The sequence below is a fragment of the Schistocerca serialis genome, chromosome 1 (genome assembly GCF_023864345.2).
Source record: "Schistocerca serialis cubense isolate TAMUIC-IGC-003099 chromosome 1, iqSchSeri2.2, whole genome shotgun sequence".
Lineage (NCBI taxonomy): Eukaryota > Metazoa > Arthropoda > Insecta > Orthoptera > Acrididae > Schistocerca > Schistocerca serialis.
Window position 1 is genome coordinate 386003486 of NC_064638.1, and position 12753 is coordinate 386016238.

A 12753-nucleotide genomic window follows, 5' to 3' on the forward strand; every position below is an offset into this window, starting at 1 on the left:
TAATGTCAACTCTAACCTCATACACGCTGTAATCTATGTGCTTTTCTACCAATCGTGTCCGGCTATCACTAAAATTTTCGTAATCTTTCTCCTTAATACTCTCGCAATGTTTAAACTGGAGGTTTGCGTCGGATGGGTCGGCTACTTCTACCACTACAACTTTCGGTAAAGTCTGCCGGTTAGGGCCAGAACTTTCCGTTACTACTTCAACATTCAATTCCTGCGGGACGAAACACGACGCATCTTGCTCGTGCTCCCCTTTAACATCAACTATTTCTAGTAAAGTCTGCCGATTAGGGCCAGAACTTTCTATCATTTCACAAACACTATCTTCCTGCGGGACGAGACGCGGAAAATCCTTCACGCGCTCCCCATAAACGCTTCTCCCATACAGACCCCTATAATCTCTTAGTTCGTCGTGTAAGCGACCGAACTGCCTTAACCAGACCTCATCCCTCTCTGCATCCCCTCGCTCGATGACGGACGTGTTATCCGACATCTGATCTTCTCTCAACAATTGCGAATCATTCTTAAACTCAATCTCCAGTTCCGCTGTGGGTATTACAGCTGCCACTTTATAATCGATTTCCGGAACACTACTTAAATTGTTCTCACTGACAGTGAATGTACTACCTACTGCCGTGTATACTGCTGATCTACTACTTGTGGGCGCACTCCTTTCTCCTAACACTGGCACACTCTCCCGCCGTTGATTATTCCACACGGAATTTTCATAACGACGACACCTGGGTTTTCTCCTGTTATTGGGCCGCCAAAATTTCTCCACGCCCGGTCGGCCCCTCGCCGGCGCGGCTAATGGTTTCCCTGTCTCGTCCCAGCAGATACGCTCTCCGGATGCTGCTGAGGCGGCTTATCACACCCTCTGACGTTATTACTATTGCGCGAAGCCCGTATCACGCTAGTATGATACTGGTTTCCGTTATTCCTGTTATTATTTGCATTGTACCGATTGTTATTACGGTCCGAACCATTATTGTTATTGCTGCCATGGTTGCGGTATGCATTATTCCCATGGTTATCGTTGCTGTGGTTGGGGTGGTACCCGTTGTTGTTACCACGGCCTCTACCACTGTCGCGATTATTGTGCCAATTGTCCTCGTCCTCAACTCTTTCCAGGAAATCATTGATTGTCCTGTAATTGCTTCCTACGTAGCGTTTTGTATCATCTGGAAGCTTTTTGTAGAGTTCCCAGACTATTTCGGACTCCGTGCGGCGATCACGCAAATGTTCCAACTTGCGGATCCAGCCCTCACAAAACTCCTTCATCGAGCCGCGCGAACTCGCATCGAAAGGCCTCGATACGACAAATTCGCGCCAGACACTTTGCTGTTTTTGCTCTGACCAGTATTCAGCCAGAAACAAATTTTTAAACTCGTCAAAAGTCAGGTTCGTAATGTCGAGGTTTAAGCCCCAACGCTTGGCATCACCAGCCAGCACATCAATAACCGCATTAATTTTTCTCTCATTAGTCCATGATCTGGGTAAAACTCTTTCACAATTTTTAATGAAATCCGTCGCGTGTATACCGCCTTTTTTCAAGGGGTCGAACCGCTCCTCTTTCGTCAACAATTCCGAACTATGTGCACAGATTGGCACATAGCTCTGTTTTTCTTCAAGTTTCTTTTCTAATTCCGACACTCTCGTAATTACTTGGCAAGTGGTTGTCGCAAGCGTTTCCACTTCCCTCTTTTTCTCTTCGCAGGTATTAGCCTGCTCCCTCACTTTAGTGTCTACTTCGGACACTAAAGCCTTTAAAGTTTCCACCTTCTGTTGATCCTCTTTTTTCACTAATTGAATTTGTTCCGTCACCTTATTCTCGATGATCGGAGCAATTGCTTCTCCTACACTTTTCTCGATTCTGCTAATTTCGGAATCAAAACGAGTATTTATGCTCGCAATTTCCGCCTGAACGCCTATCATTTCCTGTTTAAGATTACCGATTTCGGTATTAATTACAACAATATCTTCTTTGACTTTATCAACTTTTGTATTAACAACTCCAACATTGTTGTTAACAACATTAATAGCTTTGTTCTGATTGTCTAGCTTTCGTTCAATTTTTTCAGACTGAGCTTCTTGCTTGGCAGACAGAGCTATAATTTCTGCCGATTGACTCTTGATTTCATTAATCAAAACATTCAATAAATCAGTTAAATTCCCGGAAACTACCGGTTTCACTTCCGTAGCGGCTTCCTCTTTAATTGTCCCCCCGTATTCGTCATCAAGGGATTCAGATTTGATTTTCACTTCCGATTCCGAAACATTTTCTAAAGTTTGGAATTCCATTTCTGCCCTTTGTTGCGTTTCGGCGGTCGCGTCTTTCATGCTAGCCGCCTGCCCCTGAACAATGGGTACCGCGGTGCGCGTTTCCCACTGTTCGACCGATTGTTCCGTATCCAAGTCTACCAAATTTTGGTAATTGTTGCCTTCACTCATTTTAATAATTTTCAATATAAATGCCAAACCTCAAATATAATTAGGATTACTCCCACTACTTATTCTCGCTGACGTAACGGCCTGTACGTAACCAGTACTTTGTTACGAGATTTGCACAATGCAAAATTCGTGTCCAGAACAACCTCAAATCCGAAGATTGTCCTGTCACCAGGTCGCCACGTGTAACCTCCCCCTCACTTACCGACCTTAATGACAGTGAAAAATGAAACCGCGTGTACCTAATGGGAGTTTTGGAAAAGCAATCGTCACCGAAGTTAACCTGTCGGTAAAGAGGGAGGAAAGGGTTACATCTTAATGAAAGGAAATGTGCTAATGAAACTGGTGGAAATTAGTTTTGAAAAGGGGTAAAGTTAATAAAGAAAGTAAATGTGCGGCCGTTACGTTAACAATTAACTAGCGGTAATTAGATATTTGAGATTTGGGGGAAATCACGGTCGCCAGTCCTAAGGACAATTACTATAGTAACTGAAAAAGAAAGGTTATTACACATATAATTAACACTAGAAGCGTGGCAACTGAAGGTTGACACGTGTAGTGTGAAAACTGAAAGTTTGTCAGAAGTAATAAATTTCGCTACACTCTGACTTAATTTAGCAAAAGAATTAATAAAACCGGAAAATCGAAAGTTAATTTAGTGACTGAAGTTAATAGTGAGCTTTCTTTCTGACACATCGAAATCCAGTAAAATACGGTTAGTCTTGGACTACCTCAACAATCATTTCAAAAGCAACTTGACTCTACGCAATTTAGAAACAAGAGATTTTACTTTGAACTTGAATTAAATGATTCTGAACTATTAACAATAGTAAAATTTAGTACGTACCAAGCTGAGCTGCAGTCACAGGTAACTAAAATACGGTAACAAAACTCGCACTCTTAATTTGTGCTTGTGCAATTTAAATATTGTAGCCAGCTGAACTTTGAAATTAAAGCAGTGAAATCGAATGATGCTGGCGTTTGAATTTCAACGACCCTCGGGCTCATTTCGGAAAAGGAAGGGACCCTGCTTGGCAATGCAATTGGGACAATGAGCAACAAAGGTTCATGCTAAGTTGCTGTAATTTTGCGAGGCAAATGGAACAATTTGAAAAGCTGAGGTCTGCCATACAGTTCTGAAACTTTACGTGCTTTTAGTCTTCCTTGTTGGTTGATTGAAGGTTTGAAGCCGTCGATCGAGGAGGTGGCGACAGTCACTCATTGTCGGCCATCGCTGTTGCAGAAGCTGGATGTTGGCGCGCAAGAAGGCGACACGGTCACCAGGCGAAACGGGCTCTTGATGTGCGCCAGCTAATGCTTCCCGTCCGCGACACCATGTCAGAAACTATCATCGCGAGTCGAGCGCAATTACATGCTGCCAAACCCCGAAAGCGCGGCAACTCGCGGGAGCGTCACACAACACACCTGCTCCACTCGCTACTCCCGCCAGACTCTCACTGCCCGCGCTCCACGCGGCAGAGTTAACACTACCAAAGATCCTACACACTTTGATTCTTCACACGACCCATCGATGTAATCGTTCGATAGCAGTTTTCCCTAGGCAAGACCCAGCGTAAAAATACAAATAATATTTACGAAACAAACCAATTATACATCGACATAAGTGCATAAATATATATATATATCCAAACAGTAAAGCAATTACAATATATATAAAGAGACAGAAATGTCATATCTTGAGGTAACAAAACAAGGAAAAAAAATAGTACAATAGATGGAAATAGGAGGATATGCATTTCCGGCGTTACAAGTCTTCAATATGAACACAACATGTTAAAGCACTCATCGATCACCAAACGGAGTACCAAAAGCAAGTCACATCATCAGCCCACGAGGGCGGACTGAACGAAAGCCACTAGCACAGGAGTGAACTAGAAGCGACTGCTTCGTGATCACATTAGCAAGACAATTCCAGAGCGTGTGCTTCGTATCAGCTTCGTCGCGTAGTAAAAAGGAATACGCAAACTGATCCGCAGCGCCCGTGGTCGGCGAGACTTACACGCATAACCACAGTCACTTTACTCCCTTAGTTATACCGTTGGCCGAGAATAGAATAGGTTTATGCAGAGCATCAGTTGTGATAGTTGTAATATCATTAACATATCGTCATTCACAGAAAGACTACGTCACCTTGTGACAGGAACATACCGGCACACACAGCAAACGACTTCATTAACTTTTTGTATGTCCATCCTTTTGACTGGAGGTCTGGGGGATCACAGCCTTTCGCTATTGTAAGAAAAGGAAACGCGTACAGCCGTCCTTATGATCTTATTTATTGTGTAGCTACCAGTTTCGGCGCTTCAGTGCGCCATGTTCTGGCCTGTATGCACGATCAGTAATGACAGCATTATTAACTTATCAACCATGCAATACGAAGACAGATTACAAACAGAATGAGAACCAAGGACAAGACTCTACAAGTGAATTTACAGTAATCATTTGACAGAACGAACAGATACAGGCATTGTCACATGCCTAAAATATATCATAACGAATTTCCACTCTATAGATTGTACAATTATATCATTTCTTAATAACTTCATTACATAACTGTTCCATTCTTTTCATTGGCCAGTCGGATTGGACTGTGTCCTTCAGTTCTTTGAAGCGCTTCCCTTTCAGTTGTTTCTAGCGGACCAAATACCAGAAACGAAATTAGAATTATATTAATACCTTCAGACACCATATCCATATAAGTATATAGTTCTGGCAACAACGGCCATGACCTTCTTCTTCTGTGCGAGTGCACACATATTCCCCGAACTCTTACGGGACTTGGTAAGAATGTCTTCCACGAGTAATGAGCGTGTTGGGGTGGGACACTACGAATGTAGTGTGTGGACATTCAAGGTGAGAATATGGGTCTTGCGGGAGGAGTGCGCAAGATAGTCCCTGCAGTCGCACTATCCACTGGGCCCTCGGTGGCTCAGATGGAGAGAGCGTCTGCCATGTAAGCAGGAGATCCCGGGTTCGAGTCCCGGTCGGGGCACACATTTTCACCCGTCCCCGTTGAGATATATATCAACGCCCGTTAGCAGCTGAAGGTATTAATATAATTCTAATTTCGTTCTAGACGGCTGCAGGTCATCATGTCCGAAAGAACAGACACCATATCCATATAAGTAAATACCTGAAAGGCGACACGTGGGAGCTGTAGGGTGGTTGCCCAAGCTGCTCCCACTTGCACTTGGCCAATTCACTTTGTGTGGCCTTGGAGACGTGTAGAAGCGCGTTATCGTGGAGCAAAATCACTCCCTCCGTGAGCAACCCCTGCCATTCGCTCTTGATGGACTGCGTAGGTTAAGGTGTGTCTCGCAGCATGCGTCAATGTTAATGAGCTTTCCGTGATCCAGGAATTCGATGATTATCGGACTGACGTCGAAAAAGACAGTGATCATCACAGCTGTTGAGACCACAGCTTTGAACTTTTAGCGGCAGTTGACGGCGCATGCATCCATTGTATGCTGTCTCCAGATGTGTCACTATTTTTTCCCAAAGCGGGATATGCAGACTGCAACCGGGTTTATTCTTACGACGTTTCGCAGCTTTTCATTTGAACACTCCTTATAAAACAACACTCGCGATTCAGTTTCGCAGCTTGCTCTGTTCACCAGTGAAGTAACTGGAAGATCATATTATGCATCTTGTTGCACAACCGCAGGCATCCAACAGCTTATGTGACGTCTGAACAGACAAGGCCTACGGTCCGACGAAGCCACTTCTGGCTCTCACTGCCACAAAACTATAGCTCTCCTGTAAAAGCTGCACATCCACCACACCACGCGACGAAAAGAGAGACTGACACGCCGGCCGATCTCGCCTCCTCAGCCTGGAACACCACATGAAGGATCCGCCCCGATAGCTGAGTGGCCAGCGTGACGGAATGCCGTCCTACGGGCCTGGGTTCGATTCCCGGCTGGGTCGGGGATTTTCTCCGCTCAGGGACTGGGTGATGTGTTGTCTTCATCATCATTTCATCCCCATCCGGGGCGCAGGTCGCCCAATGTGGCGTCGAATGTAATTAAGACCTGCACCGTAAGGGGCCTCCCGGCCACTGACGCCAAACGCTCATTTCCATTTACCGCAGGAAGGGCCCCGCACTACATTAACGCGGCGATTCAAATTTCCGGACGGAAGAACACCCGGCACAACAGAAAACCTGTATATTATTATTGTTAAAAAATACATGTAACGTATGTTCAACAGACGGTTTATTTTAATACCGTATAAAATTTGAAGTAAATCGGTCCAAGTACATTTCGAGATTTTCACTAGCAACGTTTCCCCTTTATATATTAACGCAGATCTTACTACTTGTGCTCAGATATCGTATACATTTTCTGTCTATGAATCGCGTAAATTTTATTCTGTGTGTTGGCGAATTTTGATTTTCGACGTAGCGTGTTTTCTGCGATGGAGACTGCGGAACAGCTCATCATTTGCCTAACCGAGCGTGGAAAACCACTTAAAAGACCACACTCAGACTAGCTCATGTAAAAGACCAACAGTCACTGATCCGCCAGATGAGCTCAGTTCGGATGTAGCCAATCCAACGTTTCTCACAAATCAGTATGCTCGAGTTGAACAATACAAGGGAGACAGCGACGAATGTCAAGCAGTATCCTTGAATATATGAAAGGCAGCATGACACAAATTGGCTGTCTAAAAGGAATATAACATGATATTGCAAAAATAAGCGTAGCACAAGAGACTGTCACAGTAACTCCGACCCTTGTTTGGTACAAGTTTTCAGTTACATGACGTTACATGGTCAGTTTTCTTTGACACCGTCAGACAGCATCTCTAGGTTAGACACATAATAATATAGCAATATAAAACGTAATTACTTGAGACGTAATGAAGCTACTTATTGGTGGTTTGCTTCTACAAGTATGGTAACTCAAAATGTTTCCCGTGTTTCCTTGCGGCAGTTGGTACCGCGTGCACAATAGTCATGTGGACTCCACAGCAGAAGGTGTTCTGTGTGCTTTCTTTCACGGAGCTAAAGTCTGTTATATTGGTACGACGCCATTTTCGGCATGAGTATGGACTGCGACCAACTGATGATGTTCCCAATTACCTAACAGTCAATAAATTGGGGCAAGCGACTTTGGGAAACTGGGAGTTTGCTGTCGATGTCGGACCACCACGCTAAGCACACAGTTCCAGAGGCCCCCTACAGCCGCAGACGTTACGCCACTTGATGTTTTACTGTGAGGGTCTATCAAAAATCAAGTGTATCAGACAACAATTTGTGATCTGTCAGATCTGCGCCGCCGCATTTATGCAGGTATCGCAAATGTTACGCCTGTAATGTTGCAAAATACTTGAAGAGAAGTGGAATACACGTTAGATGTCTGTTGTGCCACTAATGATGCCCATATCGAGGTGTATTAGGTGTGTAAAAACGTTTTGTCAATATCAATTAAATTCTCCAACAGCAGTGCAACTAAGATGTTTTTTTATTTTATTTTGACGACAACCAGTTTCGGCATTCCACTGTGCCATCTTCAGGCCCCATTTGCATCTTTCAAAATAAATGATATTGCCATACAGTGGCAAACATCCCTGAATTTCGTGGGTTCAAACCTTTTCACAAGTGTTTGATTCGAAGACTTGGTAGAAAGCACTTGTGAAACGGTTTGAATTCACGAAATCTAGGGATATATGGCACTGTATGGCATTCTCGTTTATTTTGTGAGATGCATATGCGGCCTGAAGATAGCATAGTGGAATGCCGAAATTGGTTGTCGTAAAAATAAAATAAAATAACATGTTAGTTACACAGCAGTCGGAGACTTTCATTGATATTGACAATTACTTAACCAGCTGATGTCTCATGGCCAGGATGGATCTACAGAAAAAGATACTGAGTTACCATACTTGCAGAAATTTACCGTCAATAAATATCTCAATTACTTTTCTAGTTATTACATTTTATATCATTGTATATTTAACAAGGACACCCCGTATTTCAGAATATTTTATGCTCATTCCCATGACTAAGCAGTCGATCTCTGTCACTACATAATAACTGCAAGCTAGAGTCAATAAATGGTTCAAATGGCTCTGAGCACTATGGGACTTAACATCTGAGGTCATCAGTCCCCTAGAACTTAGAACTACTTAAACCTAACTAACCTAAGGACATCACACACATCCATGCCCGAGGCAGGATTCGAACCTGCGACCGTAGCGGTCGCGCGGTTCCAGACTGTAGCGCCTAGAACCGCTCAGCCACCCCGGCCGGCCAGAGTCAATACCTCCAGTGACTGTCCCTTTTATTGCTCTCTTTTCACTTTTCTTTTTAGTATAGTTAAGAGCCGTACAGATGAGAGTGTATTAGCTGGCTAGCAAAAGATAAAGAGTCTTCTTAAAAGGAACAGACTACCATAAAAATGTTCAGAGTCCGTGGCTGGGTCTCACCTCAGGTAGCCGACACGGCATTCACTTCCTTCACCCCCGCACTCCAGGCAGTGGACGAAACAGATATCGCCCAGAGAAACCGCAGCATCGTCCAAAGAAGACGTTTAAGACAATAATAAACCTCTAGCCAGGTGTCGCCTTGCCGTGGGAAGCGTGTGAGTCCCTGTTCCTTTAGGAGCGACCCCACAAAATAACGTTCTGTTTTAATTTCAGAATCCAGCGTCCTGATTCGTTTTTACTGTTATTTTCCGTAGAGCACACATTTTTACGGCTGTGCCTACGTGCCGGTCTCATAGACCCATTTCGAAATTGTACCATGGCGTGGGAGAGACCTTCTGCCTGCCTCCCCACCCCAAGGCTCCACTGGTTGAACACAGTGTAAATCTGCACGTATAGGGCATTGTTTAACATCTTTACTTACGTTTTACTGCACTGAACTCACAATATCTGCCACCACTGGCCAGCGAGATACCTGTTCTGATAGAAACAGCCAAGTGTCAGAGCATTTACACAGAAGACACATGCTACTATGCTACGGAAAAGTAATGACAGACGCTGCTAGGAGATGGTGGAGTAAAGACTTCTTGTCGGACGAGCGGTGAGGCGAGCCTTGCGGTCGCAAAGAAAGATGTCCTTTTGTGTACTGAGTACGTAGAGAGAGCTGAATTCATTGTCTCCAGCTGCAACTGCCGCCGCCTTCCGCATTGCGGTATGAGTTTGATAAGATGGACCATCGTTGCAACCACCGATTCCTTAGGGACGCGATATTAGTTCACTCTCTTCAGGAGCCCGTTATCCCGTTTTAATGCTTCATAGCCAGCTAGTTGCTTTCAGTATGCACTTTGTCGATCTTACTGTTCGTATCCATTTTTTTGTGTTCTTCCTACAATTTACTAACCATGCTTACAGTCACTGGTCGTATTAGTGTATTATCCGCATACTTTTTTTGTCGTGTCCATCCACCTGCGCTAAGGTTAGTGTTCACCATGAGAACCTCCTCATCCAAGCGTTAATTGTTCAGCTCTTCATCTCACTGGATCACTCACGTGTTTTGCTTTTCGATAATAAATCTGATTGTTATAGTGACCACTTGTTTCTGTTACAAATCACATGAGCGCACCCCTGTATGCGTGGTTTGGTACCCGTATTGCTATGTTTGATTTGGCCACCACTATTAGTTATCATTCCGTCAGCCATTGTCGTCGCACGAAATTACCATTTCCTGTAATTAATATGCACTATCATTTGGCTGCTTCCCTTCTCCGTTAATCATGGGAGATCGGACAACAGCATCATAGGGGTACCTGAAACAGCACAACCGACACCCCACAATATTCTTCACATTACAGACTCAGCATACGCAGTCTGTCCAAGACTGCTTGTGTGATATTCCAAACTGCAATACTATCTCGTTGTGAGTTGCGCTGTTACGATCCCTAAGTTTCAACAACAGCCGTATTAAAGATCAAAGCGCTAGCCTAGCATCGCTGCAGCAGGCGCCCTAGCTGCGAATGGAACGGTATGCGTTTGACACCCGTCAGAAAACGGCGGTGGAGAAGTAATTTAATATCGAGTTTTGTGTTGAGCTTTGTATTCGCTGGCGAGAATTCGTCAAATTCGACCTGAATACCGTCGAGGGCAGCGTGGAGGGTAAAAATCGTAAAGGGAGACCAAGAGATGAATACACTAAACACCGTCACCTGAATACGCTTCTGCTTATCCAGTTTTATGTCTATGACATCGTTTAATACTTCTACTGAGGGAACTACGACAATGAAGAGATCTTTTTTCACAAGTGCTTTGTGCATCTCCTTGGCGTTCGACAGTGAACTAGAAGCGACGTACTGCACTTTATTAATACTGAATATGTTATTTGCGCTCACTGCGGTGTCACGCCGTATTATTAGCCACCATATTTCACTTGGTGAATCTGTAGTTGTTCTGAATGCGAGAAAGTTGCTGTTTGTTTCCGTAAGCTACACAGTCGTTGAATTTTTTTTCGGAACCACACTTGCCGTTTGCTTAACTTATAAACGTACGCAAGAATCGGGAGAAACGACTGAAGACTGGTGTATATACTCCTGCATATCGTCGTTAAAGTAACAGTATCGCGTAAATGAGTTTTCCAGATTTCGGTTAGTTGGAATACTTAACTCAGCGCACCTGCTTTTACCGTCTGAATGATGATTTTTCTATTATTTACGATAAAAATGAAGCTCTCGTAAGTGAGACAATGTTTAACAATCTCTGAATTGTCTATCACTGCAAAACGAAAATCGAAACTCCGTCTAACTGGAGTGTCGGATGCTCCACGAGGCTGTTCGCGGACGATGCTGTTGTCTATAGAGAGCGAGGCCCACCAGAAGGACAGGCCATGGCGCGTACGTCACAGCACGTGACACTGCAGGCCTTCCGAATGCCAGCAGCCGTCTCCGACAAGGAGCCAGTAATTGTTTCAAACGAGTTTAAAAATTGTTGACTGCTCGTTAAAATACACGCAAGCTCTCGATAGCATACGAGAAATTTAAGTCCTTTAGTGGGTATCGTCTCAGTTAAATTTGGATTTCCCGTGAGCTGAGCGTTCGCGAAGTATGGCGGACAAGCCGACTAGTGTGACGTCACAAGTTCGTTGCAGGGCTCGTATATCTCGTTGGTTCGGGTAGAGAGGTGGTGATGTCAGAAAACCGTAGCAAAATGCCAGTAAAGGAACTGAAAAATATTGAGTTCTGGTGCAGTGACTGGCCGCTGTTAACCACTTTCAAATACAATTCTCCAGTTTCATACTTCACTTTCAGGTGAGCAGCGATTTCTTTCTCCGTGAAAAGATGGTTTCCTGAAGCGCTCTCCGTTTCCGCCAACTGAAACCTCAGTTTAAGAACTGCTTTCCAGGACGAAGAGATACGTAACAAGAAACAGCACTGTGTACTGTGACTGCGCGCAGCTTTCCACTTAACCCGCAGCAACTCGAAAGAGTAGCTGCGCCGTATTGTTTCGTCAACGACGATACGTGCTGTAACTGTGCTGTATTTTGAGTACATTTATGTATTTCTTTATTTGTGTAGCACAGTTTGTTTTCTCTAAGTTCTCCTATCATATACCTGAAGCCCCATGATATTTCCACAGTTTCGTGACTGTAGAATCCTGAAAGAGGCTTACAGTATAATTTTTCACAATTTCAAAGCTTCAAAAGCATGAGATCGTAAGTTATTGTTGTGATTGCAAACTTCTTTGCTGGATAGAAGGAATGGGGAAATACGTCTTTTTGTATGAATCTTCTAAAGTAGTCAATTCAGTCTTTGACATTTGCAATAGACATTACTCCTTTAAGTGTTCTTGCAGTTTTCTGTTAAATGTGAAATAAGTATGCTTTCACATTAGAAAGTATAGATAACAGGTAGAAAAGCTTGTAATTTTTTGTGAACAAATAACTAGCAATTTCAAATTACAACTACAAATTGTGATTGTAGTTTATAGGGTTTGATTATCGGGTGAAGGAGATAGAGTGGTGTGTATTATTTGTTAAAATTTTAATGGTATTGACTGAATTAAAAATAGAATAACAATTTGCTGAGTCACCATCTATGTACAGAGCTGACCACGATATCATCGTTAAAAAGTGTACCTCGCCGATGATAGAAAGTTGGGCAAAGCAAGACTCTTAACGTATGAAACAATCAGAAGACTTGTTATGGTTTTCTGATGGTTTTATACGAGTACGTTGATGCCCATCTTTGACTAAGTTTTTACTACTGACGACACCCACTTTGTAACGATGACTTGCGGCCAACATTGTCCACAGATTCCGATTCTTTATTAAGCATGGTCTGAGAATGGTTGTTAGTCTACCGA

At 43.6% G+C, this 12753-nt stretch overlaps 1 non-coding gene across 1 annotated transcript; it reads left to right on the top strand.

The window, feature by feature from the left end:
• The first annotated feature begins 5392 nt into the window (after positions 1-5392).
• On the top strand, positions 5393-5467 carry Trnat-ugu (transfer RNA threonine (anticodon UGU)). Its single transcript has one exon. It is a non-coding gene; the product is annotated as a tRNA-Thr (tRNA).
• Positions 5468-12753: the final 7286 nt, after the last annotated feature.